Source organism: Cavia porcellus, unplaced genomic scaffold (assembly GCF_034190915.1).
Source record: "Cavia porcellus strain 051 isolate PalLab524CR breed Dunkin Hartley unplaced genomic scaffold, mCavPor4.1 scaffold_28, whole genome shotgun sequence".
NCBI classification, from domain to species: Eukaryota; Metazoa; Chordata; class Mammalia; order Rodentia; family Caviidae; genus Cavia; species Cavia porcellus.
Window position 1 is genome coordinate 18,729,730 of NW_026947511.1, and position 27,961 is coordinate 18,757,690.

The window sequence follows — 27,961 nt, forward strand, 5'->3', positions numbered from 1 at the left end:
GTTAAATGTCAGAAGGAGAAAAAAGATAATAAACAGGACAAATATTTGAAGAAACAATAGCTGAAATTTTCCAAACTTAATCATAAACAACAAGAAAGATTTCTATAAAGAAGGACATTTGCTGATTCAAAAGAGTCAACGCAACAGAAAAATATCACAATTTTAAGTCTGTATGTACTTAGAACATTGAATCTGTGCCCACATCTTTCACCATGTACCAAACTAAAACTAAAGTTGATCAAATAGCTAAATATTAAAACAAATACTTAACCTGCTAGAACATAAAGCTGATATAACTCTTGAAGTCATAGGCATAGCCAAGGGGTTTCTGAACAGAACCTCAGGTAGACAGGAAAAAGAACCAAGAATCAACCAGAGGGATCATATCAAATTAAAAAGCTTCTGTGTAGCAAAAGAAATAGCCAACGGTGAAAATGATGGTAAAAATTTTTACCAGCTCTTCCTCAGAAAGAGGACTAATATCTAAACTGTAAAGAACTAAAAAATTAAATTAAAAGACTCAATCAAAAAGAGGGCCACTGAAATGAACAGACACTTCACAGAAGAAGGAATACAAATGGCCAATAAGTACAAGAAGAAATGGTCAGCATCATTGGCCATTAGAAAAATGCAAATTAAAATAACACTGACATTGTATCTGACTCAGAAAGAATGGTCGTCAGTGAGAAATCAAGTAATAGCAAATGTTGGTGAAGCTACTGGAGAAAAAGAAACCTTTTATATTGTTGGTTAGAATGTAAAATAGTACAACTATGGAATCCAGGTTAGAGAATCACCATAAAACTAAAACTAGAAATTCCATTAGACCCAGTTTTTCTCCTAGATATCCTCCGCAAAGAGTTAGTCTATTACATTGCTACATGCATACCCATGTTTATAACAGCTCAATTCATAATAGCTAAATCTTGAAAGTAGTCTATGTGTCCATCAACAGGCAAATGGATAAAGAAAATGTGGTATTTCCACACAATGGAGTAGTACCTTTAGCCACAAAGAGAGGCAAACTTGAGTCATTTGTAGGAAAGGGGATGCACCTTGAGACCACAATGTTAAGTGAAATAAATCAAATATTCAACATTAAAAATCTCTTAGAAGAGAAACTCAAAGTATAAATAAAGAGGAAAATAAAAGATAATGGGAAGTGGGAAGGTATTTCTCAAGTGACAAGGGAATCAAGAGATGAAGGGAGACTCAACAATGATAAGAGGGACTCAAGAGGGGAAAGAAAAAAGGAATTAAGATTTGCTATGTATGTACATAGCCAAACTCCAAACAAAAAATGTAAACACTGTGTACTGTAAGAATATACCAATGAAAACAAATATTAAAAAATTAAACATTAAAAAATCTGCATATACCTAAACATGTACTGTATGACCATAGATATATTTTTCTGTATATACATATATGCTAATATAGAGACTATATGTATTTTCTGAGGATATATATATATATATATATATATATGGTCTTGTTCTATGACTAACAGCAATGATCTGTCGTATATTCAGAGATGACAACTACAGCATTTAAGGTCGTAAAAACACTTCAAAATTAAAAGTAAACATAAAACATAAAATATTTATATGCCTTTTATGTATAAAGTCAATGCTTCAAAGACATTTATAATAAGATATTTTTAAAATTATCTGTTCAGTAACTATGGAGTGTGATAAGCTTTTATTTTCAAAGCATTGCTACATTTGAGCACCACTGAAGCACTTTATATATACATATATACACACACACACACACACACACACACATTTGGTATATATATGGTGTATATGTGTATTTGGCATTGGTACTGGCAATCAAACTCAGCACTTGTGCTTGCCAGGCAGGCTCGGTGCCCCTGAGCTATATCCCTGGCCCCGCTTAAGCATTTTTAAACTGTAGTTCTCTGCACTCTTTCAATAAAGATTGGTTGAGACTTGAAAATGAGGGTTTTTAAAAATATTGATTGGTTGATTTTTTGCTGGGTTGATTGATTGAAAAAGACTTCTAAGTAACTGCAACACCGCATTTGGAAATGTCTCTCTTCTGTCTCCCTCTCTTGTTTGATAAACTCTCCTTCTGTCTTAGGGTTGGCATTGGCTATGAAACCAAAGCTAAAGCCAGGCTCACCCTTGTCACTTTGAATTTATCTGAGTGGTTTTCTGCAGTCTCCAGGCACCCACACTGATATTTTACTTCTACCCTATCCTGTCCTTTTTTGGCATCAACAGACTTAGATGTTACTTTAGATTTTAGACTGGTGCAAAGCTAAAGTAGTATGTAAAACATCTGACATTTACTTTAAAGGATCATTAAATGAAGCTTCATTTCATCATGTCCTTGTGATTTTTTGCAATAATGAGGTCAAACACACTTTTGATCCCCTCTGCAGAAGACCAAGCTTCTTTCATTCAGGGCAAACCTCTATGTGAGTCTACTGACAGCAGATGGAGTTGGAATAAATGAATTCTTTTTTTTTAAATTTTATTTAAAAGGAAAAACATAAAAAACAAAACAAAACAAAGCGGTGTAAGGGTACAAGTAATACAGAACTACAAAAAAAAAAATAGTAAGAAATCACCAGTTAATAGATTGCACATTATCATCTTAGAGATAGTTGCTCAAGTCACAGTATCAAAGCATGCAAAGTGAGACTGCAAACAGTTGTGTTCAATGATCCAACCAAAATCATTAATATGGTCATCTATTTAACACCCCTAAACACACTTGCAGTTGTATCCTTTAGAGCACTTTTTTCCCCTCTCTTTTTTACAACAAAATTTACACATTTTGGGTTTTATTACTCCAGTATTAATTATTGCAATCTGCTCATCCATTTGTTTCTAAGGAAAAATTTCCTTTAAATATTTAGAACAGTGATATTCATATTATAGTGGGCATCAAAATAGTGTAAGTAATAAATGTTTTCAAAAATAGAGATTCCTGAGATCTTATGCTCAGAGATTTTGTATAAATAACACTGTGGTAAGTCTCTTAAGTCTGTGTTTTTAAATGAGTATCTTTTCATGATCCTACCATGACAGGAACTCTAGAATAGCACTATGTTTAACCCTATGTAATAAGCCCTATGTAAGACAATCATTTGTGATAATTTTATGTGTTTATGGATGTTCTGTCACAGAGTCAATGAACAACAGTGTGAACACTGACAGAATATAGAACTTGCTAAAATATAAGAAGAAAAAAATCTATCTTTGAAAATGAACCTCACTTTCACTGATTTTTTTTATGGTTAATGACAACTTTTGTGAAATGACACACTAGAGGATAATCTGGGGCCAAGAATGATAATACTCATTAATATTCTGGTCACAAATGCAATTCGCTTAGTAACGCCAGGCTCTTTGAATCGTGACGTGCCTAATGTAATTGCATTCTGTGCTGGGACGCAGCAATGGCCCTGGGTGGTCATGAGGAGGATCCTTCCCTTCCAGTGTTGGACAGAAACCTCAATGTGTGGCCCTGAAGTAGAGCTGCTTCAGTTGACATCCTTCCGTCCCATTTTATAGAAAAACTACTCAGTTATATTCAGAATCAAAAAGGAAAGATTTTTTTTTCATCTTGTGGTTCTGGCTGAATGCTAAAATATTCTTAGGCTGTTTAGAAGGTTGGTATAAAAAATGTAATCTCTCATATGTATGCAACAATTGTTATGAAATAAGAAAAGGAAAATGTGAAAGCAATTTGGTTATCGCTACAGTGCTGTATTATTGCCTTTTGGAATTTTCCCCTCAGATTTAACTTTTTGTTTAATGATGAATCTTGGGACACATTGTTCATTATATCTATCCAAGAAATGCTTTTTCCATCAAGTGCTTTTCCTTTTTACTGCATTTGCCAGTTAACATTTGCTAAGTACAGTGGGGAGTAACATTATAGTCTTGGATGATAGAACAAAAATTAAATGTGTTGGAAAACTTGTCTCATAATTTTTCTAGGAGACCTCATTGCCATGTGTGAGACATTTGGTTGACTTCTAATGGAAGACACAGGAGTATGACTTTAGAAGATCCTATTCTGAGTTTGGGGAGGTTAAGTGAGCCACACAGTTCTCACTGTGCAGGCATCCTGGCCTTTGTGTTTTGTTAAATTGTATTTCTCATTAGAGGCTTGCTGATAACACTTCTAACAAGCTAGAGGAAAAGTAGGTCTTGCTGCCCCTTAACTTGAGAAGTTGATTAAGATAAATTTAAGATTGTGCTCAACTTCGAGAAAAATGAAATAACTCATTATGAAAAGAATGGACTGCTTGCTATTATTCTCATAAGGAGCAATTTAATGAACAAATTTATGAACTGTTGAAGGCAACTTCTTGGCATTTGCATTTTGCTCAGTGATTCTAAAGGAAAAAGAAAAGAACTCATGTATACAGGAGTACAGATGATGACAAAGAAAACCAAAATATTATTCATCTCATTGATGGTTGTAATACTTAGTTGAGAACTAGTACATAATCAGTATGCAATAAATATTTTTGATAAAAAAAGCCTTGAGATGGAATCTTAGAGGATGGAAATGATATGAAAAAGTAGGAAAATATGAAGTTGCAGAGATGATTTCTGAGGCTGTATATGGCAGGTTCTGGGGTTGGCTTTTAGGAATCTACCTTGTAGAATTAAGTAATCAGCATATATAAGCAATAAGAGGCTGGAAACATTTGAGCCCAGATTGCAGAAACCTGTGAAGGACACACTGAAGTGTGGACAATTTGTTCCTTAGGATTAAAAGTTATTGATTATTCAGAAGTTAAAATGATGATACTAGTATTTTAAGAAGAAAGTGCTAGGAGATGTATGCAGTACCAGAAAGGAGTTCACACAGGAATGGTGTCAATTGTATCAGGTATGATGTATAGTGGTAAATGGAAGAAATGTGAAAATATAGGTGATATATGAAATCAGTCAACTATGATTACAAAGCAACATCTCTATTTTCTTCCCTGTATGGATTTAGAGACCACAAAGAGGTTTTATTCTAAGTGAGCTCTAAGACTGTCCTATAGTACAGAGTAGATGTATTCTTGCTTGGCTTAATAACTTTCATCCCAGACTCATTTGTTCTGCCCTAGAGGAGCACTCCTCTTCTGGCTTATAGTAAGGAAGCCATGTACCAGGAACACCTTGATCCTGGTCTTGACTCACCCCACAGGAGAGCTTCTGGATTAACCTGTTACCCACACTCTGTAGCCTCTAGTCTCCATCCCTGGTTCCTAAAAGCACTGCCCAGCTCTGGGATTATGTTCTCCCAGGAACTACCATACAGAACAAGCTCTATTCAGAATTTCAAATTGATTCTTTTTAACAATAATGATATTAAAGCAACAATAAGAATCAAAGTTTTAATAGGGAAAGTAGTAAGTGCCAGATTGCACTCTAGTCACTTCACATATATTTTTAAAATAATTATTATAACAACCTTATAAACTGTTATCACTGTTTTATGATGGGGAAACTAAACCACAGAGAGGTTAATCAGCTGGCAGCTGGATCAATTAGGCTAACGATAGCCAGCCATTTTGACTCCAGTGGAAAGCCACATGAATTAAGGGAGTGGATTAAGAGGTCCTGGAGAAAGTGTTAAAATTTCCAGAAGGCTGAGGATGAGATGAAAGAGGGCATTCTGCAGCAGGAAAGACTGTATATTCACATTGCCAGAATCTAAAGGGATTTCTCTCATTTTAATATCTTCTCACATTTTAGTTTCTGTACCTGCATTCTCTATCTTATTCTTTTGACTCAATCTTGCTCATCCTGAAAAAGTTAGCTCATATACCACTTCGTCTTGAAAGCTTGCATGTGGTAGTATTGTTTTATTGCTTCCTATTCACTGTGTTCTGGCTTCTTAGCTTGGAGAAGATTGTTTGTACAAAAGAAAGCTATCAATTTTCCATCTGCCATGGTTTATGTTGGTGGCCCCCAAACCTCATGTGTTTATATTATGATTGGTTTATTGCTTATTGTTTGTATTGGGGGAATAAATGCTACACCAGCCTAGGGGTGAAGCCAGGATATAATGTAATGGCAAGAAAAAGTCATGTCTTGCTCTCTTGCTGGTTTCTGCCTTGCTATTTTGCAGCTGCCATGAACTGCAGCCCCGCCATGCCACCCTGCCTTGGAGTCAACTGAGTATTATGGGCTGAAACCTCCAAAAACTGTAAGAAATAAACCTTTCCTTTCCCAACTTTGGGCTTCAAGTATTTTGTCTCAGTGACCAGTAAAAAATAACTAAAACAGTATTTGGTACCAGGAGTGGGGCCATTGCTGCGACTATACCTGACCATGTCTTTTTGATCGGCTTTGGAAATGGCTTGTGGGCAAAATTTTAAAAAGTTCAGGTGGCTTTTATGCATAGAGCTGTAGCAGCTTAGGCTATTCTGTAGAGAAGATTCTAGCCAGAGCTCAAGAGACCAAAAGGCTGATAAAAAACCTCATGGTAAAGACCAGGCTTGGGAGGTTTCTGCTGGAAGGAAGGACTACACTGGTTATTGGACTCCCCACCATGTGTGTTATGGCTTGGCAGAAAGTTTGTCTGCATTTTGCTCATCCCCAGAGACTTTACCCAATACTGAAATGAAAGACAATGGACTATTTCATCTGGCAAAAAAAAATTCAAGGCAACCAAATGTTGAGGCTATGCCATGGCTATTGTTGGGGGCTTTTAGCCAAATATATGTTGCAAATCAAGAGCAAAGAGCCCAAGAAGATAATTTAAAATGTTTATGAGTTTGACAAAAGAAAAATTCCAAAAGACAAAGAAAAAATTGTAAAGGTAAAACTGAGACTTTGATAGTTAAAAAAACACAGAGAGATTTAAAAAATGGCCATGGGGCTTCTCAAAAAGCAATGGGTTTCCACCCCTTATAGCCTCAAAACTGCAAAAATTAAAAAAAAAAATTGCTCAAAGGTAAAAGCTACAGAGCACTATGCTCCAAAATGATGACAGAGGCCACACGAGATTCCAGAATGGCAGCAACCACACGAGGTTCCAAAATGGTGGCAACATAAAAAAGCTTTTCTTCACAATCAGGTTCACAGAGCCCAGTGATCAAGGCAACCCTTACAACCAAGGCAGAAAGAAGCTTGGCTACTGCTCCAGCTGATAGCAAACCTTGGTGACATCCACATGATGCTGATTTTAAATACAAAAAAAAAAAAAAGTACAAATTCTGAGGGTAAAATGGCTTCCACCTCGATTACAAAGGCCTGGGAGGCCAAACAATGTGCCCCTGAGAGGGCAATTTATAAAGATGTAAAGGTAAAACCAAAGGTACAATGGAGACTCCCAAAATTTAAAAAAGCCAGGAATGTAGATCATCCAAAAAAGCTACAAAAAGTGAGCAGAGAGGATTTTTTTTAAAAAAGCTATGGGAGCTAAAATCCCTAAAAGTGCAATGGGGGTAAAATCACCCAGCCTTTTGGAGCTTACAACCAGATTACTTCTAGTGCTAAACGTGAAACTCTAGGACTTAATATTTACCCTGCTGGATGTTGGACTTGCTTTGTTTTCAATGCTTTATATTCCCCTGTTTGTAACTTTTAAAATGGTAATGTTTACCTTGTGACTTTACATTTCAAAAATGTTTAACCTTGTTTCATTTGTACAGAGGATTACAGTTAAAAGTTTGCCATAGATTTTGGAGGAGACTTGGAACTTAAACGTTTCAGCAATGCTGAAACTGTTAGAACTTTGAAAACTCTTGGAGATAGACTAAATTTCTTTTATATAAAGGATGTACATGAATCTTTGGGGGCCAAGGATGGAATGTCTTGGTTTATGTTGGTGACTCCCAAGCCTCAAGCCTTTACATCATGCATTTGTGATTGGTTCATTATCTAGTGCTTGGACTGGGGTAATAAATGCTATACAGGCCTAGGGGTGAAGCCAGGATATAATGTAATGGCAAGAAAAAGGCATGTCTTGCTCTCTTGCTGGTTTCTGTCTTGCTGTTTTGCAGCCACCATGAACTGTGGCCCCGCCACATCACTTTGCCTTGGAGCCAACTGAGTATGGACTGAAACCTCCAAAAACTGTAAGAAATAAACCTTTCCTTTCCCAACTTCCCATCTGATATTTTGTCTCAACGATGAGTAAAAAGTAACTAACACACCATCAATGTTTGAATCCAAGTACTTCTCAATGTGATCTTCAGTCTTATGAAGAAATTGTGTCTATTTCCCCTGTCCTTGATTATGAGCTGGCTTGTGACTTTCTCTGGTCAACAAAAAATGACAGGAATGATGGCATGCCAGTCTTCAACCTGGACCTCCAGAGATTTTCAGACTTCTGTTCCCCGTGATCCCTTTTTTCCCCAAGACAACAAGGCTGGGTTGTCTTGACAGAGGGGTAAGGAAACATGTGGAAGAGAACTCAGCCAACTCCCAGAAGCAGAGACACTGGATGGCCTACTTTTTGATCGCAGATGCACACGGAAACCCCAAAGAGAAATGCCAAGTTTGGTCCAGATCAGCAAAATTGCCAAAGATTCATGAGAAACAAATGACTGTTGTATTAAGTTGCTAAAAGTTTTGAGATGTATTATACAGTGTTTAGTAAATGATACCAAATGGAGGCCCATAATGAATCCCTAAAATATGTGTGATTGTCTTTTTGCATGAGTGGTGAGGAGAAAACATAAAAAGGATAGGTAAACTGTAAGCTAAGCCTGGAAAAAGGTTGAAGAAATTTTAGAGGGGGCTAGAAAAGTGGCTTCCATGTGATACATCAATGAAATGACTAACCAACTATTATATGTGATACTTTGGAGGATGAAACATGTCCCCCAAATTAACCATTTAATCTGGCTCAGAAGTTAAATTAGTTTCTGTATGACAAATATGGTAAGGTACAAAGTGGAAGATGAACTGACAAAGGAACCAGTTAGCTAGTATAATATGACTTTCAGAAAATAAAAATATTTCTCATCTCTAGCTTCACTTGCAGATAAAAGATCAAATACAGGGTATATCAGAAAAGTGTGGCCTTAAGGGAAAGTTGGATGTGGAGCTGGGCAAGCAATTTATGGCATCCAGGCAAATATATATTGATCCATTAAAGCAAAAACTGTATTTGCTCAGTAGCCAGAATTAACATGTAAGGAACACAGGAAGATTTGTGCTATCTCTAAAATGTTAAACATGCACTTATTTCTCAATCTTATCTTCCTTTTATCCATAGAATTGTCATCCTTTTCTACTTTTCCCTCATTTGCATACCCGTTACTTTTTGCCTACTCCCTACCTCTCAGTGATGGAAGCAAAATAAAAATTTAAACACAATGGAAATTATAACCGCTTCCAAGCTATTTAGTTAATGTAGTAAACTCTACAGGATGAGTTTTAAATGTAAATCATAATAATATACTATGATATCTGGCAATATTCGTGGTGATATCTGTGGTGGCCAAAGCAAAAAGAGAAAAAAACATTGTAACATTCTGTTTTCATTGTGAGCTCAACTCATTTTTGGTCAAATAAGGTCAAATTAAACCTTTTCTGAGTTGTTTTATAAAAAGCTATTTATAGTCTCTACATTTTTTCAGTGAGTAGATGGCAATACCAACAATTTAAGACTTTTCTGCAAAGTCCGTAAAACTTGGTTTCCTGTGCACAAAATAGAGGAAAGATACGATTCAGGCTATATAGTACTAACCAAAGGAAAGCTGATATAACTATTCTAATATAAGAGAAAATTAACTTGGGCTGATAGCATTACTACAGACAAGGAGAATAGTTCATAAGAAATACACATTATTATATAAAGCAAACACTCACAAATATAAAACAGAAAATATATTGAAGAATTCGTTCAGTAGTCTCAGTGACAAAGAGAACAAGCAGTTGAAAAACGCAAATATAGACAATCTGAACAACACAAAAATAAAACTGGATTAACTGTTTTCATAGGACAGTCCACTACAAAAAATATTCTTTTCAAGTACACGGAGTATTTTGCAAAATAGACACATGTTGAGTCGTAAAGAAAGACTTCAAAAGTTTCAGAAAGGCAAAAATGTAATAATCTGCTAAAAGTGGAATTAAGCTTGAAATAAAAACTAAAAATGTACTTAAGTAATAGCCAAACTTAGGAAATTAGGGAATACATTGCTAAATCCTGTGGTTTGAAGAAAAAAAAGTTATCAGAAAATAGAAAATATTTTAAGCTGAATAACAATGAAAATACTACATATCAAGATTTGTGGATATAGCCAAAACAAACAAAACAAAATTTTACATGCAAACACACACTTTTAAGTGCCTGGGATTTTTGTTTGCTTGTTTTCCTTTTGTATTTTTGTAACAGCATTTTGATATGTAGTTCAGGTTGACCTTGAACTCACTATGTAGCCCAGGCTGGCCTTGAACTCATGTTGATCCCCAGCTTCTTAAGCATTAGATTGCAGGTGTGCCCCACCATACCTGGCAAAGTGCCTATTTTAGAAAAACATATTTCAGGAAGAAAAGAGGAGCAAACAAAAAGAATACAACTAGAAATCTGTTAGTATTGATCTAGAAAAAGTCAAGAAAATTAAAAATTGGTTCTGTGGAAAGATTAATAGATAAGGCCTTACCAATACAGATAAGAAGAAAACTGAACTACAGGAAGGAAAAAATGATCCAAGTAATATTTTTCCCAACATTTAAAAATATTAGAGTATTATGACAACTTTATATTGATGAAACTAATAACATGGATGAAATGTACAAATTTCTTGAAAAATTCTGATATAAAAAAACCTCCAATATTCTTCCAATGAATAAAGAAAATTCTGAAACATTTTTATAGATGAATTTCACTCAATAATGAAGAAAGGAACATCTTTTTCACCTAAAGACTTATATTAATCCCCAGTTGTTTTCATTACTTTTCTCTCATTGTTGAGACCTGTTCCCCAAAATTAGGGAAGGAAAAATTTATTTATCTTATAATTTTGGAGCTTTCAGTCCACATTCGGCTGGCTCCAAGGCAGAGTGGTGTGATAGAGGGGCAGCTCTTCACGGCGGCTGCAAGCAATAAGAGTGAAAGGGCAAAGGAGGAAAAAACATACCTCGTTTTGGCCTTTACATTGTATGCTGGTTTCCTGCCCCTCTGATGGTGCAGCACTCACACCACCAATCCCAATGCTAGACAACAAACTAATCACAAACACTAGATTCAGCTGCCTTCATGATTGCATGAGGCTTGGGGGGGCCATCTGAACACAAACCATAACACCAGTGTTCTCTTAAATGCTGAAAGTACAAGAATAAGATAATTTGAATAGAGTAATAGATATGCAAATGTTATTACTCCAAGATGTGCACGGTGGTACTGCAGAAGGGTAAGAGTAATGTTTGAGTTGCATGTAGTTGGTTTAGTCTGGAGGAATCTAGACAATTTTGCGAGGAAGGCACATTTGATTTGGGTTTCTGATACTGGGGGTAAAAAGAACATAAAAAGCTGGATGTTCTAGGAGAGGTGAGGAGGTAACAAAGAGCAAAGTATCATCTTGAGTGACACCAGAAAGTCAGGATGGACCATCTGGGGTAAAAGGCACAGGTGTAAAGGCAAGGGGCTAGTAAAGAAAGGTGATGAGTGAGCTGGCTTGTGTCTCATTCCTCACTTCTACTTGCTAGCTCCCAGCGCTTGAGTTCATTGCTCTCTTTGCTGTGTACCAACCTGAGGTGAGGCCCTGGCAGCACTTAAATAATCTTGGCAGAGACATGGATGTAAGTAACAGTAGAAGGAAGAGTATGTGCAAGTGGAGAAGTTCTAAGAAGGAGAGAAAAGACAGGTAGGCCCTTGGCCAATGCACATTATCCTGCTGCCTCAGCAATGAGAATTATACTCTGGTGTTGACCTGAGTCCCAGTCCTACATGCTCCAATTCTTGTCAGTTGGATTTTGGGTTTTTTTTTTTTCCTAATGACTCTTATTTTTATGTCCAGTTTCCTGAGAACTACAATACAATCTCCTGGGCTCAAATGGATGGTTACTAGATGATTTGGGGAGATGATAACACTGGCGCCCCCAAACTGGAATAGAGCACTTGTACTTAATTCTGAAAGCACTGAAGAACAATCAGATGTGCTAGGAGAAGCCAGGCGAATGCCCATTAAAAGTAAGAACCTGGCAGCACATAATTCTGCTATTAGATTGTCAATATAAACCTCAAACATGTGAAGCACAATCACAGAAGAGAACAATAAAACCTTCTGTACTCAGGAAAAGTTTGGAATGGGCAAGTATTTAGAAACTCATGAACATTCAGGAAAGAACAAAGCACAAACAATCTCAGTCTACAAAAAACACAGTTAGAAAACCCTAAGGAAAATATCGATTATTCATGTCACTTAGGCTTTATTGATAGGAAACCAAAACAACCAATCAACGAAGCTAGAGAACCAGCTGGTGTTCAAAGAAAGCATCAGCTTGGCTGCTTAATCAATTTTGTTGTTTGAGTTTGAAAAGAACTGAAAAATTGCTTATCTTCAGAAAATTGGGATAGGTTCAATAGTTATTCTAAGGAGTTGGTTTCAAATAAATAGTTTCAAAGTCTCAGAAGTAAGCCTAGAAGAGGGGCCAAAGACCTTGAATGCGCTCTGTGATTTTTCCCTTGTTTAACCAGGCCAGACTTTTGTTGTGCTTTTGTCTGGGGCTATTTGGATGGCATTCCTCTTACCACATATCAAGACTTTCTAATGGGTTACTACTGGGTTCTTCCTAGGACCTTGCAAATGCCTTCAGTTTAAAATAATTTTCTCTTCCTCCCCAAAACAGAAACAAGCAGCCAACCGAAAATGTCAAAAATATTGGATCTACTTGACGTTAGGAAATGCTTGGCCTGTTTTCCATTAGTTGGTGCTAAGCTCTAGATCAAAGTACTTTATTGCCTGCAAATATTTTGTTGCCTTGTGAAAACTGTGTTGACCTGGGAAAAGTACGTTTATGGAATCCACTTGCATTTTCTGATAGAGAAATAATGTATTAAAGGATTCTGATGGTTATTTTGAAAAATTTGCCATTTATTTGCCACTCAGGTGTTTATTAAAGTTTACTATATATGCAGATATGGTGTGCTTTGTGGAAACGTTTGGGGGAAGTTCCAACCTAAACATCAAGATATTAATAGAATTAATAGATGTTCCTTTCACAGAAATTTTTCTGGTCAAATGAATTTAGAACATGAACTCTTATCTTTGAATCTTATTAGAATTAAGCATATTACAATTAAACATTTTCTGATGTCTTGCAAAAAGAAATGTGTTTAATTTGTTTTGTTTATTTTCTTATTTTTCTTCTCTTTTTTTTCTCACATGGAACCTCTTATTTTGGAGCATGCTTTGGAGCTCATGAGATAGTGGGTAATCGTGGGAAAAGGAAATTGAATTAGCCTCAAGGCCCTCCCCTTTAACTAGTACGAAGTAGAAATGGGAGAAACATCAGAATCCTTCATATATTAGGAAAGTGCTGGACTGAAAATGGTTATTATGTAGAATTTGAGAATAAAATAAAGATAACTGGCAGAAACAGATCCACATATACTTAGCCAAAACATTCACTGTCTTTGTTGCTCTGCTTCATTGTTTTAATCTCTGTTACCTTTCTTGGGCTTTAGGCACAGAAACACAGTAGCCCCTTTTTAGCAAACTCTTGTTATTAACCACAGGGCTCCTTTTCTTTTTGGCCAGGTTCTTTGATGATTTGGGATGGTGTTTCTTACAACCTATGCTAAAGGGAGGTTGACTTTACACTTTCACTCACCACATATGATCAACAGCGAGTCAAAAGCTGGCTAACAAATGTAAAGGAGACAAGTTTGGAAATAGATTTCCAATGTGTTTGGCAGACATTCAGCCAGGAATTGATCCCAAATATTAAGATTGTCCTCATTGTGGATCACCAGAGAATTTCTCCTAGTACAGTATTAGGCTACTTAGTGAAAAAGACAGTCAGCTTATTAAATTTTAAGGGGTATAAGTCAAATAAATTATCCAGTTTTGTGAAGGAATAATAGAGCTATGATAATGGAGGGTAAGATAAAGTGGAAGGTAGGTATAACAGCACATTGGGAAGAGATCTGGGTTGCCAAGGAGGGTATTGGTATCTCTTGGAATTAGCAGAGAGTGAAGAAATTTCTCCAGGTACAATAGTAACTAAGTTTATTTATTTATTTTACCAGTTGTGGACTTCACAGTTAACTCTAGGGAAACATTTGATCACAAGGATGTTTTCCTGATGTTCAGGTACTTGCAGGCATTGAGGGGAGTGGTATCTAAACTCCCAGTGGAGTTCAGACTCAAGGAGGGTTATTCGAACAGTGTTTTGAAAATGTAAGAAATTCTGGGTGTGGTAGCAAATTCCTGGAATTTTAATACTCAAAAGACTGAGGCAGGAAGTCATGTATTTGATGGCATGCTGGGCTGCATCCCGAGACTTTCTCTAAAAAAGAAAAGAGTAAAACACACATGAGTATACCCTGAACTTTACTATATAGAATTAGTATTTATAGCAAATTGGGAGCATTTCATACCTGCAATCTCACTTTGTTAATAATATAAGAAGATATGGGTTTCTCCAAAAGCTTGGTTCACATTTGTTTTCCTTTTCATCAAGGACCATTCTCTTGGACATCTCACTTTTTAAAAAAAAATTTTTTTTGTATTTTAAAGAGAACAGAACAAAGCAAATCAGAAACAGAACAATGCAAGCAACACAGCACTTCACAACAAGACAACCGGATATCAACAGTAGTTACCATGTTTCTTTTCTTTGAAATAATTGAGCATACCTTCACATACAATAGTATCAAACATAACAAAATAGTATAAAGCCATTCAAGAGAATAAAAGCATTATAGGACTTCAAAAACAAATAACAGAAAATGAACAATGGCTACTTTAATATATCATTTTCCTCAAAAAAGTTGTCTATATGGTCACACATAATAAAATCAAATAAGACACAACAGGGTAGAACCAATCAAAAAAGTAGAACAAAAGCATGGTAGGACTTCAAAACAAGATGATAGAAAATCAGCAATGGCTGCCATAATGTCTTGTTTTCTTCAAAATAGCTGTTCATACCATTATACATAATAAAATCAAACAAAACAATAAAATCAATCAAACCAATTAATGAAGGTATTATAAGACTTCAAAGCAATATATAATAGGAAACCATGAGTACCATAAGATATCCCATTATATTCAAAATTGCTTTCCCTATCATCAGAGTAAAAGCTACAAAACAAGACAGAACAAAGCCAAACTTAAAATTGTGTAAACAATATAAGAGTTCAATATAAGACAATAAGAAATAGACAGTAGTTTCCACCTTTCCCTCCAGATGTTTCCTCCTCTTTGCTCTTACATTAACTATTTTGCTTTTGGATCTCACTAACTCCTTCTATTTCTTAAGCTAGGGTTCACATATATGAGTTCAAGTTGTTTTGGCCAAGGACACGATCTCCATTTACCTACCAGAGCCTTGAGATTATTCTACTTTATAGTTGGGTAGCTTTCCACTGCATGAAAACACCATATCTTTCTTATTCATTCTGTGGTTGATGGGCGAGTTACTCTTGCCATTTTTTTTTTTTTTTTGGTCTCCTGTCACATGGAACAATTGTTTTCTCTCCTTTGATTTTCAGTCTATGAATTTCCTTTCCAGTTAGATGTATTTCTTGTATAGTATATCAATGCATCTTGTTTCTTGATCCACTCTCCCTGTGTTTCTTTTTATTGCTGACCTGAGTCCATCTATGTTAATGGTTACAACCAGCATACATTGGTTTGTCTCTGCTCTGCTATCCTCCCTGTTGTTGGCCCTCCCCTTCATTCTCCTTCAATTGCTTGTCTTCTTTGGTGATCCTCCTCTGCTGCTGATCCTGGAACCACGGCCATCTTTATCACTCTCTAGAATATTCTTTAGCACTCTCTGTAGGGTTGGTTTGGTAGTCATGAATTCTTTCAGTTGTTCTTCATCATGGAAGTATCTTATTTTTCCATCAGTTTTGAAAGATAGTTTTTCTGGGTAGATCAATTTGGGTTGGAAGTTGTTTCCTTTCAGGGTTTGAAACACTTCACTCTAAACTCTTCTTGACTTGATGGTTTGTGTTGACAAGTCTGCTGTGATTCTGATTGGTTTTCTTTTATAGGTAATACATCTCTTTTCTCTAACAGCTTTTAATATTCTGTTCTTGTGCTGAATTTCTGGGATCTTGATTATTATATGTCTGGTTGTATATCTACTTTTGTTAAGGGTAGTTGGAGTCCTATATGCCTTATTTATCAGCATGCCAGATCCATTTCCCATGTTTGGGAAGTTTTATTCTATTACTTTTGTGAATATCCTTAAATTTCACTTGTGTTGAACCCTGCTTCTTCATTGATACCTATCATTCTTAAATTATGCTTCTTTTCATCATCTTGCAGCCACTAAGTTATTTCCTGATTCTGTGTTACTTTTAAGTTTTTCCATGTCATTTCTTTTCACGATTACTAGCTGCAATCTTGTCTTCAAGGTCTATCTTCAGTGTCTTTCAAGCAGTTTTGCCAGCTTTTGACTGAATTTTTAATTTCCTGGATCTCTCTTTGAATCTGTTTCATGCTTTGTAATTCCTTTCTACATTCATTCAAGGTTTCCATCATTTTCCTATGCTCCTCTTTATTGTCTATGTCTTCTTTAAACCTGCTAAACAATTTCAGTATGTTTGTGACTTCTTTTACCTGAGACATTATTTCTGATTCGACTGCTTTTACATCTCATGAAGTTGTTTCCTTAGTTGCTGTCTTCTCAGAGATTTCAGGTGTGTGACTTCCGTTTTCTTCCATGACTGCATCTCCCAGACTTATTGTGTGTGGGATAAAGGTCTGAATTTGCCTTTTGCTCCTTTATCTTGACATTCTCCTGGGTTCTCCAAACAAGCTGGTTGTGGGGTCCCAGGCACTTCCCATGTTGTCTGCCCCTAAGCAGTGTAGAGAGATGGGACAGGCACTTGGGTTCCTCTAATTTCAGAGTTACAGGGAGACAGCAGTGCAGACTTCTCCAGACCTATGCAGCTACCCTGGGGCTTTGCTGATGATCAGGAGTGCATGGAGGTGGGGCTGCTTCTTGCAGCTGTGTGTCTACACTGGGACTCCCACAATGGTGGCAGCCACATAGGGGTGTGTTTGTCTGATTCTGCTAGTGGATGATGGCTGTCTGAAGGAACCAAGGGCCTTAAATGGTGGCCTATGGATGCACATGGCTTACTTGGCTGTGTGTCCCTGCTTCTGCTGGCTGCCTGCAGGAAGAAGCCTTCTGGTGGCAGCTCCCTGAAGTTGAAGGTGGATCTGCTGGTTCTCTCTGCCCACATTGATTAACTGTAGGGCATGGCCTTTTGGTGGTGGCACATAGCAGCCAGAGGTGGATCTATCTATCTCCTTCAGCCTATACTGGGCCTGTGGAGGAAAAAGCCTTCTGGTGGTGGCACCTGGCAGGCAGAGGTGCGTCTTCTGGTTCTCTCTGCCTGCACTGTGTCCACGCAGGAAAGGGCTTTCTGGTGGCGGCACCAGGCAGGAAGAGTTTTTTTGTCTTTTTGAGAAAGGGTCTCGCTATGCAGTTCAAGCTGGCCTTGAGCTCATTTTGTAGCCCAGGCTGATCTCAAACTCATGAGGATTCTCTTGCCTCAGCCTCCTGAGTGCTGGGAATATACACGTGAGCCACCATACATGGCTAAGGATCCTGCTTCTTGAAGCTCATGCATTCTAAAAGTGAAGACAGATCATAAACAGATACCTTCAGTATATACTATAGTATACACCTGCATTTTGCATGATGGTGACAGAGTCTACCCAGTTCTGGGAAAGAGAGGCCCAGATTTGGGACATTTAGAAAGGCTTTTCTAAAGGCTTCCTCTTTAGAAGAGGAACGGGATGTTTGAGCTATGCTTTGTAGAAGAGTAGTTTCATGTTGCAAGGGGAACAGGATTGAACAGAAGAGACAAAGGAAGACATTCTGGGTAGAAAAAGTAACGTGAATGAAAACACAGAAGTAGGAAACCCAGTTGTCTATAAGGCTGTGACACAGAAAGGGAATGGAACTGAGGGTCAGGCAGTGTATTTGTCTCCTAATTCTCCCACAGCTAAGTATAATATGAGCAGGGTCTTAAACACCACAAACTTATTATCCTGCATTTCAATGGTTCAAAAGTTGGACACTGGTCTCACTGGGCTAAAACATTAAGGTATGGCAGGATTACATTCTTTTCTGAAGTTTCTGAGGGAGAATCTGTTTCTTTGTTTTCCAGCTTCTGGGAATGCCCACATTCCTTGAATAGCAGCTCACTTCTGTCTTCAAAGCTAGCAGCATAGTTTCTCTGTGAACCTATTTTTGCTGTATAACTCTTTCTCTGGATAGATCTGTGAAAGGGTCCCCATTTGTAGTGATTTGTGTGATTAGTTTGGCCCTATCTGGATAATCTGACATAATCTTCTATTTCCACGTTTCTGTCCTTAATCACATATGAAAAATGCTAAGGTATAAGGTATGTAAGGCAGCATACTCACGGTTCTGGGGATTAGGTTGGGTCATCCTTGGGGAGTTATTATCTGGCATATTTTAGGCAGGAATTGCTTTGGTGAAGTAGGCAAGGACTTGTGTTCTGCCATGCTCAGAAGCAAAGTTCTGAATTCTCTCATCTAGTTTGGATTGATTTCCTGGGCCTGTTCTTGTTTTTGAGAGCTGGTACCAGTCTCTGGTCTCTGTCACTCTGACAGATGAAGGAAGAGGAGAGGAGAGGAGAAGAGGGGATAAGAAAAGGGGAGGATGGGAGAGAGGGAGAGAGAGAGAGTGAGAGAAACAGAGACAGACAGAGAGAGAGAGAGATTGAAGTCTGCTTGCTCTTCACTACTCTGAGTGGTATCTGTGATCTCACTCACTGTTCAACAGTAAGGTAGTTAAAAGCTATTTGCCTCCTCCTCACTAGTTACCAAAGGAACATGCTAACGTAAAAGTGGGTTTGACTTCCTATACGTTCTGCCAAACTGGTCTGTGTGTCGACTGTGTCCATCCTCTTTTACAATTCAGTACACATAAAAACAAAAATATGACAGATTTTTGCACATAGTCCATTAAATTGATTTAATTATGTGAATGTATATAGATGAAATTGTCCCAAGCCAGCTGTTCAAATCATCTTATTCTGTATCTTGAAGAAGAAATCATTGAGAAAGTCCAATATTTCTCAAGCTTATTATCCTCTTTCTACTTTATTCCATATTTGAGCTTTTTAGTAATAGCTCCAATTAAAATACAGTTCTTGGTGAAACATAACCACAGCTTGCAAGTAACTAGTCAAGTCCCATAATTTTATGAATTAGAAAACTGACACCCACATGGAGGACACACATGACTTACCCAACCCACATAACCGCTTAGCTACTTAGCCAAAAATCCAGGATTTGACACCAATACCTCTTTTCTTTATGCTTTTAAGCTTCATATTTTATGGAAACTTAGTTTCAAATCTCTCGGGCTTCCTAATTCTTCTTTTGTTTAAAGGGAAATAGTTTTTGAATTTCAGTCTCTTGAGTATTGCAGAAGCCTTAGGATCTCTGCCAGAAAAGTAACACCCAAGGACTGAACATTGATATATAGGCCCTATGCTCCACACCATTTTTTCCTGACAAGCAGAGATTGTCTTTGCTGGTTTATATTTCATTTTTAAATTCTGGCCCTTTTTCTCTTTCTTGTGAGGCTCACACTCCCCTCACTTCCTCTCTGCTTCCTATTCTCTTTCCTTTAATAGAATACCACACCACACGCCTCCTCCTTTCCTCCTGGGTCTAATCCTAACAGAGGGCAGACACAAATAGCTGCAGCAGTGGATGTTGATTTAGTTGCTTGACCACATTTGTGCTTGGGTCTTCTCCGAGTCTTCCCACCAGATGCTTAATTTCCCTCCTCTTTGCACAATTTATTTTTCTACTCTGCAGAAAATGTACTTGATTCTACCCACATCACAGTTTTCGTCAGCCTGGCCAGGGACTCCAAGAGATGGCTATATTGAGCATTTATGTGGTACCTCTTCCCCTGGCAGTGAAAACCTTCCATAAGGGTGAGACTTGGCATCTTTATTACACTACTAATGAGAAATGGAGGTGGAGAGTAGGAAGAGAATGATACTAGAATGTGGGCAGAAGATATATTATTGGTTACACTTTATTGATGGAGCAACCAGAGTACAGGTTAGGTCTATGCGACTATTTCCTTTTATCATTTGAGGCCTTAGGGGAAGTCTTGATGTTGGCGAATTGATCAGGAGACGGCCTTCTGAAAAATCAATCTAAACCTCTAATGAAGACACTGAAAATAATGATTTTCTCAGCCTACTGATGAGAATGTGTTAGTATTTAGGCAAGTCCAATTGCTACAGAAGCACACTGTGATTCCTTAGCAAAAGGAACTGTGAATGACCACAGAGTCCTGACTTCACAACCATTCTCCTTCCTTGCAAATCTCCCTAAGCCTTGAGTTTCCTATCTGTGAGGTAGAAATAGGGAATAGACCCGCCCAGCAACTGTAGCCAGCCAAGAAGTGTCCCAAGTTTTTAGCAGTATAATTTGTAATAGCTAAATCTTGGAAATAATCAAAATATCCATCAATTGAGGAATGGATAAAAAAGATGTGGTATTTTTATATAAAGGAGTATTATTCAGCTATAAGAAGGATAAACTAGAGGCTTTTATAGGTAAATGGATGCAATTAGAAATCATACTCATATGTGAAGTAAATCAGACTCACATGTGTAAACATCGTATTGTCTCGTTTGTGTAAGAAACTGGAAGATTAAATAAGATCTAGAAGGTAATATAGATATTGTGAAAGAGAATGAAACTGCTCAAAAGGAAAGCACAGATGGAATTTGCAAAATGATAAAAGAAGGAAGCGGGAAATTATATCTATATCTATACACATATACATGTATATAGCTAAGATAATTGTACTATTGATCCTATTAGTTCAGGGAAACAAATTATGATGGCTTACATTGTTTGATCTGTTTTGTATGCCTGTATCTTGTAATCTGAGCAACTATTTTGAGATAACAATATGCAATATACAGACTGTTAGTTTCCCATCAGTTTGTTTTGAAATCCTGTATCATTTCTGTTTTATTTTGTTTTCTTTTAAACTCTTTGAAGTGCATAAATAAAAATAGGCACACATGACTTTCAGGATTGTTTTCAGGTTTAAATGCTGCAAAAGAACTTAAGATGCTTCAAAGATTATGGAAAAGATCCAATAAGTGCAAGAAATTTAAAACAGAAGAGAAAAGGGACAATTGATAAAGCAGGATCCTTCCCTGTTAAAGCATGTCAGAGGGCTGGTAGTGGGACAACCTCTGTTATCCAAAGGGATCCTCTTCCCTAGCAGCAGGAGGCAAGATGGAAGAATGGCTGCATACGTATGTGGGCTTGTGAGTGCAATGGCAGAAAGTTGTCAGGTGACCCTCTCGGGAGATCTCCATTTTCTCTGTGAAGTAGGAGTTGATGCCATCTTCCTTGAGTATCAGAGCCTGTGATGAAGTTCAAAGATTAAGGATATAGAGACAACAGAAGGGATTATCCCAGTAGAGAATAAGCACCAGCGCTGACTAAAACTAGAAGAACTGAGGGAGACACTGGGTTGCGGGCCAGGCTGACTCGGGGATCTGGTAACCATCAAGGATGTATCACTGTGCTTCTCCCAGGAGGAGTGAGGAAGCTTGGACCCCTCTCAGATAGACTGTTATGGAGAATATGTTGTGCAGAAAAACTGTGGGATAGTGGTCTCTGAAATTTCCAAATCCCAATCTGGACATGCTTTCTCAGCTAGAAGGAGGAGAACAATGGGCCCTGTTCCCAGGACTTAGAGGAGACTTCTCTGAGGGTCATGTATACAGGAGATGAAAGTGAACAAGAGGGGCATATCCCTGACCTACAAGCAGAACCTCCTAGAATGTTATCCCATGTACCTGAAAATACTATTCTCTGGAACCTGGAGCAGGATGCAAACCTAAATTGCACACCCAGGAGCTCCTAGGCCCACCTTTTTTCCACCTTTCTCAAACCTTCTGTGTAGCACAAAGATGAATTCTTGTTAAGACCTCATACATACCCCCAGTATGGGAAGCAGTTTGTGTGGGGCTCCTACCTTACCAGGCATCAACAAACACACTCTGGAAAGAGCCCGACAGCTGCCTTAAGTGTGAGAAAAGTTTTGGGGCAAAGATACCACCAATCCAGCACCAGAAAACCCACTTACATGACAAACCCAGTGGGTGCTCAAAGTGTGGAAAGAATTTGCAATGCAACTCCCATTTGGCCAGCCACCAGAGAGTGCGTGCCGAAGGCAAGTCCTGCAAGGGCAAGAGATTGGAGAGAATGCTGGGCTAGGAAGCGGCAGCATGCAGCCCTGGAGCCAAAGTGCCTTGTGAGTGCTGAATGTGGGAAGAGCACCACCCAGTGAGACACTGGCTGACGCACAATGGGATGAAGCCCTTGTAGTGTTCTCGCTGTGAGAAGAGCTCTAGCTGCAAACATCATCTGGACAGACATCTGCTGACCCACCAGGGACAAAGTCCCCCAAGTAGCTGGAACAGAGGGACGTCTGTCTTTTGAAATATGTTTCTGCTACAGCTATGATCAAATTTATCATCTGGTGCTAACAAGGTCATTGCCAGAGCTGCCCCTCTCCTTGTATCCCAATAACCACCACAGTGAGCCCTGGTTCTATCCCTAGAAAGATGAAACAATGTATATTACATGGAATGGTATTTAGCCTGAGCCCATTTGCATGGGTACGATGTTATTAGTTGTTATAGCTGAGGTCAGTTCTAATCAGTTGGAGTCTATGCCATACCCATTGTTAAGTATTTTAGTATCAAAACTAAATTGCAAACTAATTATACTCTCTCTGTATATGTGTATAGAGAGAAAAACCATCTTAGCATATTAAAGGCTCTGATAATTTTGGCAGTAAGCTATTTAGCTTCTCTTAATGTAAAGTTTCCTAAATTTATTTGATCTCAGCATCCTATTTAACATCTCACAGCACTGGTGACTTCTTGAAACACACTCCAGTGAACACTGAGTTACAAAATAATGAGGAAATAATAAAGAGACAGTGATCAGGCACTGGAAGTCCGCCTTTATATTCCTCTGAAAGCCAGGGGCACAGATGTCATCATTCATTTGTGAGTCCATCACCTGACCTTATCACCCATATATACACCTATACTCTCAGCCCTATCTGCTGAAAAATATAAAGAATGTCCTTTTCTTCCCCCGTTCCTATCCTGTCATTCTGCACATATGTATATCCAGCTGAGAGAGTATGCTACAATACTAAAAGATGGATCTCTACCCTCAAGTAATCCATTGCTACACAGAAGAAAAACTACCTCCATGGACAGAGTCCATCCTTTTACTGTGTCATTCTATGTATGTATGTGTGCAGGATCCTTCACTTATTAAATGCAAAATTGTAAATGCTAGGCTTTCTAGAGGGTATGTTCTGGAGAAGAAGCTATTGGGGGCTATACGGGCTCTTATTGTTTTGTTTCATGATGGGAAAAAATCCACTGGAGCCTGAGTGGAAAGGATTCAGTGACACATTGTATAAAGAGATTTACCCAGAATCACTGAGGTTAAGACACTGCAGATTTATATATCTATATCTGAATTTCTGGCTGCAAATTATTTCACATAGGAAGAGAGAGAAAGAGAAGTTTCCAGTGCTGTGAGCTGTTTCTTACTGATTTCAGGCAAAGTGCAAATATGAAAAAAGTTTGTGTTGAATGGGGCTCTTGTCTCATCCTGAGTGCTGGAAAATTACCCAGAGAATTGTAGTGTTTGCAAGTTGTCATCGTCATCCCTCTTATTTGACTTTGATCACCTCATCAAGGGAGAAGTTATTCTCAAAGATCTCATTCTCCCAAAAACAGGACTTTAGGGGTAAAGCCTGCTTAGATTTTTCAGCAGATGAGCCTTCTGGTTAGTTTTCCTCTGAATCTTGGGAAAGTATCCACTAAGACTCATATAAGAATTTTAATATATGTTCATTGTTTCCCTGCATTGATAATGGTGTTGACGCCAGCCTTATAACTCTTGTCTGTATAAAGTTAGAGAAGAAGTGAAGCAAAGAGGAGGAAAGTGGTATAGTTTCACTTCAGTGTTTACATCTTGGTTTTTCTCTGAGATTCTTATTTTTAAAAATTTTATTTAAAGAAAGACAAAACAAAACAGAAAATGGGCAGAAATGGTACATACTTTCAAAGAAAAGAAATAAAGAGTAATAAATCCCTAGTTGATGTATACATATTGTCCCCCCACAAATAATTGTTCATGATACAAAAGTGGAACATATAAATGGGAATTCAACCAGGGAGACTGCAAACAGTTCTGTTCAACTATCCAACAAAAACTAAGTACTATGGCTATCAATCCTATACAATTAGACATGTACACATTTATCCATATCTTCATTTATGTTAAGACCAAACAAAACATAGCAGATTAAAATCATTCTGAACAAAGATTAATAATATTGCTGGATTTCACATCATGACACTCCAGAATCAGCACTGGGTACTGCAGTGCCCCCTTTTTTCCTTCAAAGTATTTGTTCATTTCATCATGCATCGTAACATCAGTTCTCATAAACTGTTTATAGGTTTTGTACAAGCATGAGTCTTAACATGTATTTCTATCCTTTCTATATTAGAGGGAGAAATAGAACAAAGCAGGACAGAACAAAACATATTCCTATAGACACATAAAACTAAAAAAGACATCTAAAACTGCTGTATAAGGAGTTCTACCATAGTCACTGTGCTGTCTCTTGTTATCATCAACAGAACTGACTATATCATCAAAGTATAATTGAATATATCAGTACATAACAGAATTAATAGAAATACAACTTTGTAGGTAGTGTAGAGCTACAAAAACAGGTAGTAATAAAATCAGAATCAGTATCATAGTGAATCATTGTCATTTTCAGTATAGTTGTCTATACTCTCCAACTTGATACCATCAACCTAACAGTTTTGAATAAAATCTATCAATAATAAGCAGCAATCAAACAAATCAGATTTAACTAAGATCAGTCATGATACAACAGAATAAGTCATACAGGGATCCAGATTAAGTTAACAGGAAATTAAAGATGACCACTGTGCTATACCCTGATATCTTTGGGACAACTGTCTGTGCCCTCAGATCCAGTGCTTCTATACAAACTGGGACAGAACAAGTTCCATCCAAGCAGAGTGGTTCAAGTGATAAGGGTTTTAATTCCTGATACACTATTAGCAATATCTTCTTCTGTCTTTTTTAAGACTATTTCTCCGAACCAAGCACCTCCCCGACCTGGTAAGCGGTGGCAGTGTGGCAGACTATGGCCCTTCCAGGGGGAGAACCAGCAGCAGCTCCTGAGATCCACACCATGTTGGAACTTAGGACGCTGTGAAACCAAACAACCAGCCTGCCTCCCCACTAAGCAAAGGTGAACCTATTGATGCACGGCCTAGAGTCAAATATCCCACTTCCCCTATTCCCCTTCTCTCCCCCGCCCCCATTAGCAAATGGGAACCAGAAATCTGAGTCTCTCCTGGGAGGCTGACATAGCAAATAAGGGGGACTTCCTTCTACCATCTCTTTGAAGGCAAATTTTTTTTATTATTGTTTTGCTCTTTTCTGATTAATGGTACTTTTCTATTCAATATTCTGTTTTAATAAGTTTTATAGTTTTCTATATTTCATCTCATTTTGATATACACGATTGAAAGAACAACTATTATAAAGATAACAAAATATACTGTGATACCTATTACTGTTATCCCGGTAACCTGCTGTGAAGTTCTGTACCAATTTCACTGTATGATCTTAGTTGGCTTTATTCTGTCTTGTTCTGTTGTATACTTTCAAAATAAAATTTAAAAAAAAAGACTATTCCTTCCCTTTCATTCCCTCAGGATGTACTGTGTATTTTTGAGTCTCCCCAACACTCTCAGTTTTATATTGGGAGGGCAACCTGCTATTTACCTAAGTGTTTCCGAACTTTCTCGCTCCTGGACTTGATCTCTCGTTGTATTTCTTCACTTATTAAAACCTGTCTTTTCAACCTATCCATAAATACTGGTCCAGTTATCCCCATTACTCTCTGGTTCCCTATCACATCAAGTTCTGTTTTCTCATATTTGATTTTGGTCCATATACCCTTCTTCAGGTTAATATTTCCTATAAAGAGCATCTCAGTGGACCGTACCTCTTGATCCACTCTGCTTGCAATTCTCTTTTTTTCCCTTAAGTTAGTGTATCTAGGCCATCTATATTAGAAATTATATCCAACCTTCTCTGCCTCATTTCTGTTGTGCTCTTTTTTCATCATTAGTTGTCTGTTTGTCTTCTTTTCACCTTTTGCTCCATTCATTGGGGCCTCTCTGCCACTATTCCTGAAATCCTGGCGCTTTTCTCTCTATATAGAATGTCCTGTAGTATTCTCTGTAGAGTTGGATTGGTGGTTGCGAATTCCCCCCAGTTCCTCTTTATCTTGGAAGCATCTTGTTTCTCCATTAATTTTTAGGGACAGTTGTGCAGGGTACATCAATCTGGGCTGGAGGTTATTTTCTTTCAAGGCTTGGATTATTTTTCCCCATGCTTTTCTTGATTTGGTGGTTTGTGCTGAGAAATCTGCTGTAATTCTGATGGGTGTTCCCTTGTAAGTGATCTGTTTCATGTCTCTGACAGCTTTTAATATTCTGTTTTTATATTGGATTTCTGGGATCTTGATTATTATATGCCTGGGTGTAGTTCTGTTTTGGTTGTAAGTGGCTGGAGTTCTTATGCCTCATACATCTGAGTATCTTTTCCTTTTCCTATGTTAGGGAAGTTTTCCTTAATTATTTCTGTGAATAGCCTTTGCAGTTCCTTTGTTTGTACCCCTGCTTCTTCATTCATATTCTTTATTCTTAAGTTATAGATCCTCTTGTCATCTTCTAGCCTTTGTATTGTCACTGCTTGTTTTCTTATTATTTTTAAGAAATTTTTCCTTTCATGTTCCCACACTGCAAACCTGTTCTTCAATTCGGATAATCTATCCTTAGTGTCTTTCAAGCAGTTTTAAAGCTTTCAATGGAATTTTTAATTTCCTGGTAATCTCTTTGAATCTGCTTCATGTATTCTACGTTTTCTCTATTTTCTCCATCAAACAATTCTCCCTCCCCCTTATTTTTGTTCTTCCATTCTTCCATCTGTTTTTTCTTGGGAGGTGCTTAGCATTTCTTTAATTATTCTATTTATATCTTGCTTTACTTGGTTAAATACTTCACTTTTGAACTTGTCTATGAGGTCCTGAAGATATCACTTTATGTCTATTGGTGCCATGTCTGATATTGCATGTTTGCTGTCCTCATACTCCTTTGAATTTACCTTTCCTGGATCAATGTTCTCAGAATTGGGGACTGAGGACTCTTTCTTGTTGTCTCTTCTCATTTTTTTTTTTTTGTTCCATCCATACAGGCGTATATAGGAGGCCCAATTTCTTTCTTTGTTGGTTTCAGTTTGTCTGAAGTGCACTGACTAGATATTCCCACCCACTGCAGTGTACTAGGAGGTACAGACCGGGACAGCCTATGTTGGTCCTGCCCCTCCAGTTCAGTCAACCTGCTGAAGGGTGCACTTCCAGGACTAGGGACTTGATTTGGGCTAGCCTATTGGGTCTCAGTCTGTGGCGTCACCCAGGTCAAATGCTCCCCACCAATCCCGCTTGAGAAGAGAAGAACTGACTGAAGTCACTGCAGTCCCTTGTTCTGACCAGTCTGCCTGGCCCCAGAATGTTGTCTGTTGGAGCTCCCCTTTCTCTATGGAAGGGTTTTTATTCCCGTCACTCACCACAGGTCGATGCAGGGTTCCCTGTCA

The 27,961-nt window shown here is 37.8% G+C and overlaps 1 protein-coding gene, 1 long non-coding RNA gene and 1 pseudogene across 3 annotated transcripts in view; 1 reads left to right on the forward strand and 2 right to left on the reverse strand.

Moving 5' to 3' along the window:
* Window positions 1-27,961, reverse strand: part of LOC134473842 (uncharacterized) — a 256,365-nt gene that overhangs the window by 9,653 nt on the left and 218,751 nt on the right. The window lies entirely within an intron of this gene.
* Window positions 14,160-14,651, reverse strand: LOC134473840 (uncharacterized). The gene is made up of 2 exons (XR_010044302.1): window positions 14,548-14,651; window positions 14,160-14,456 (listed from the first exon to the last, which is right to left on the reverse strand). It is a non-coding gene; the product is annotated as an uncharacterized LOC134473840 (long non-coding RNA).
* LOC100735667 (zinc finger protein 641-like) lies at window positions 21,718-22,660 on the forward strand (annotated as a pseudogene).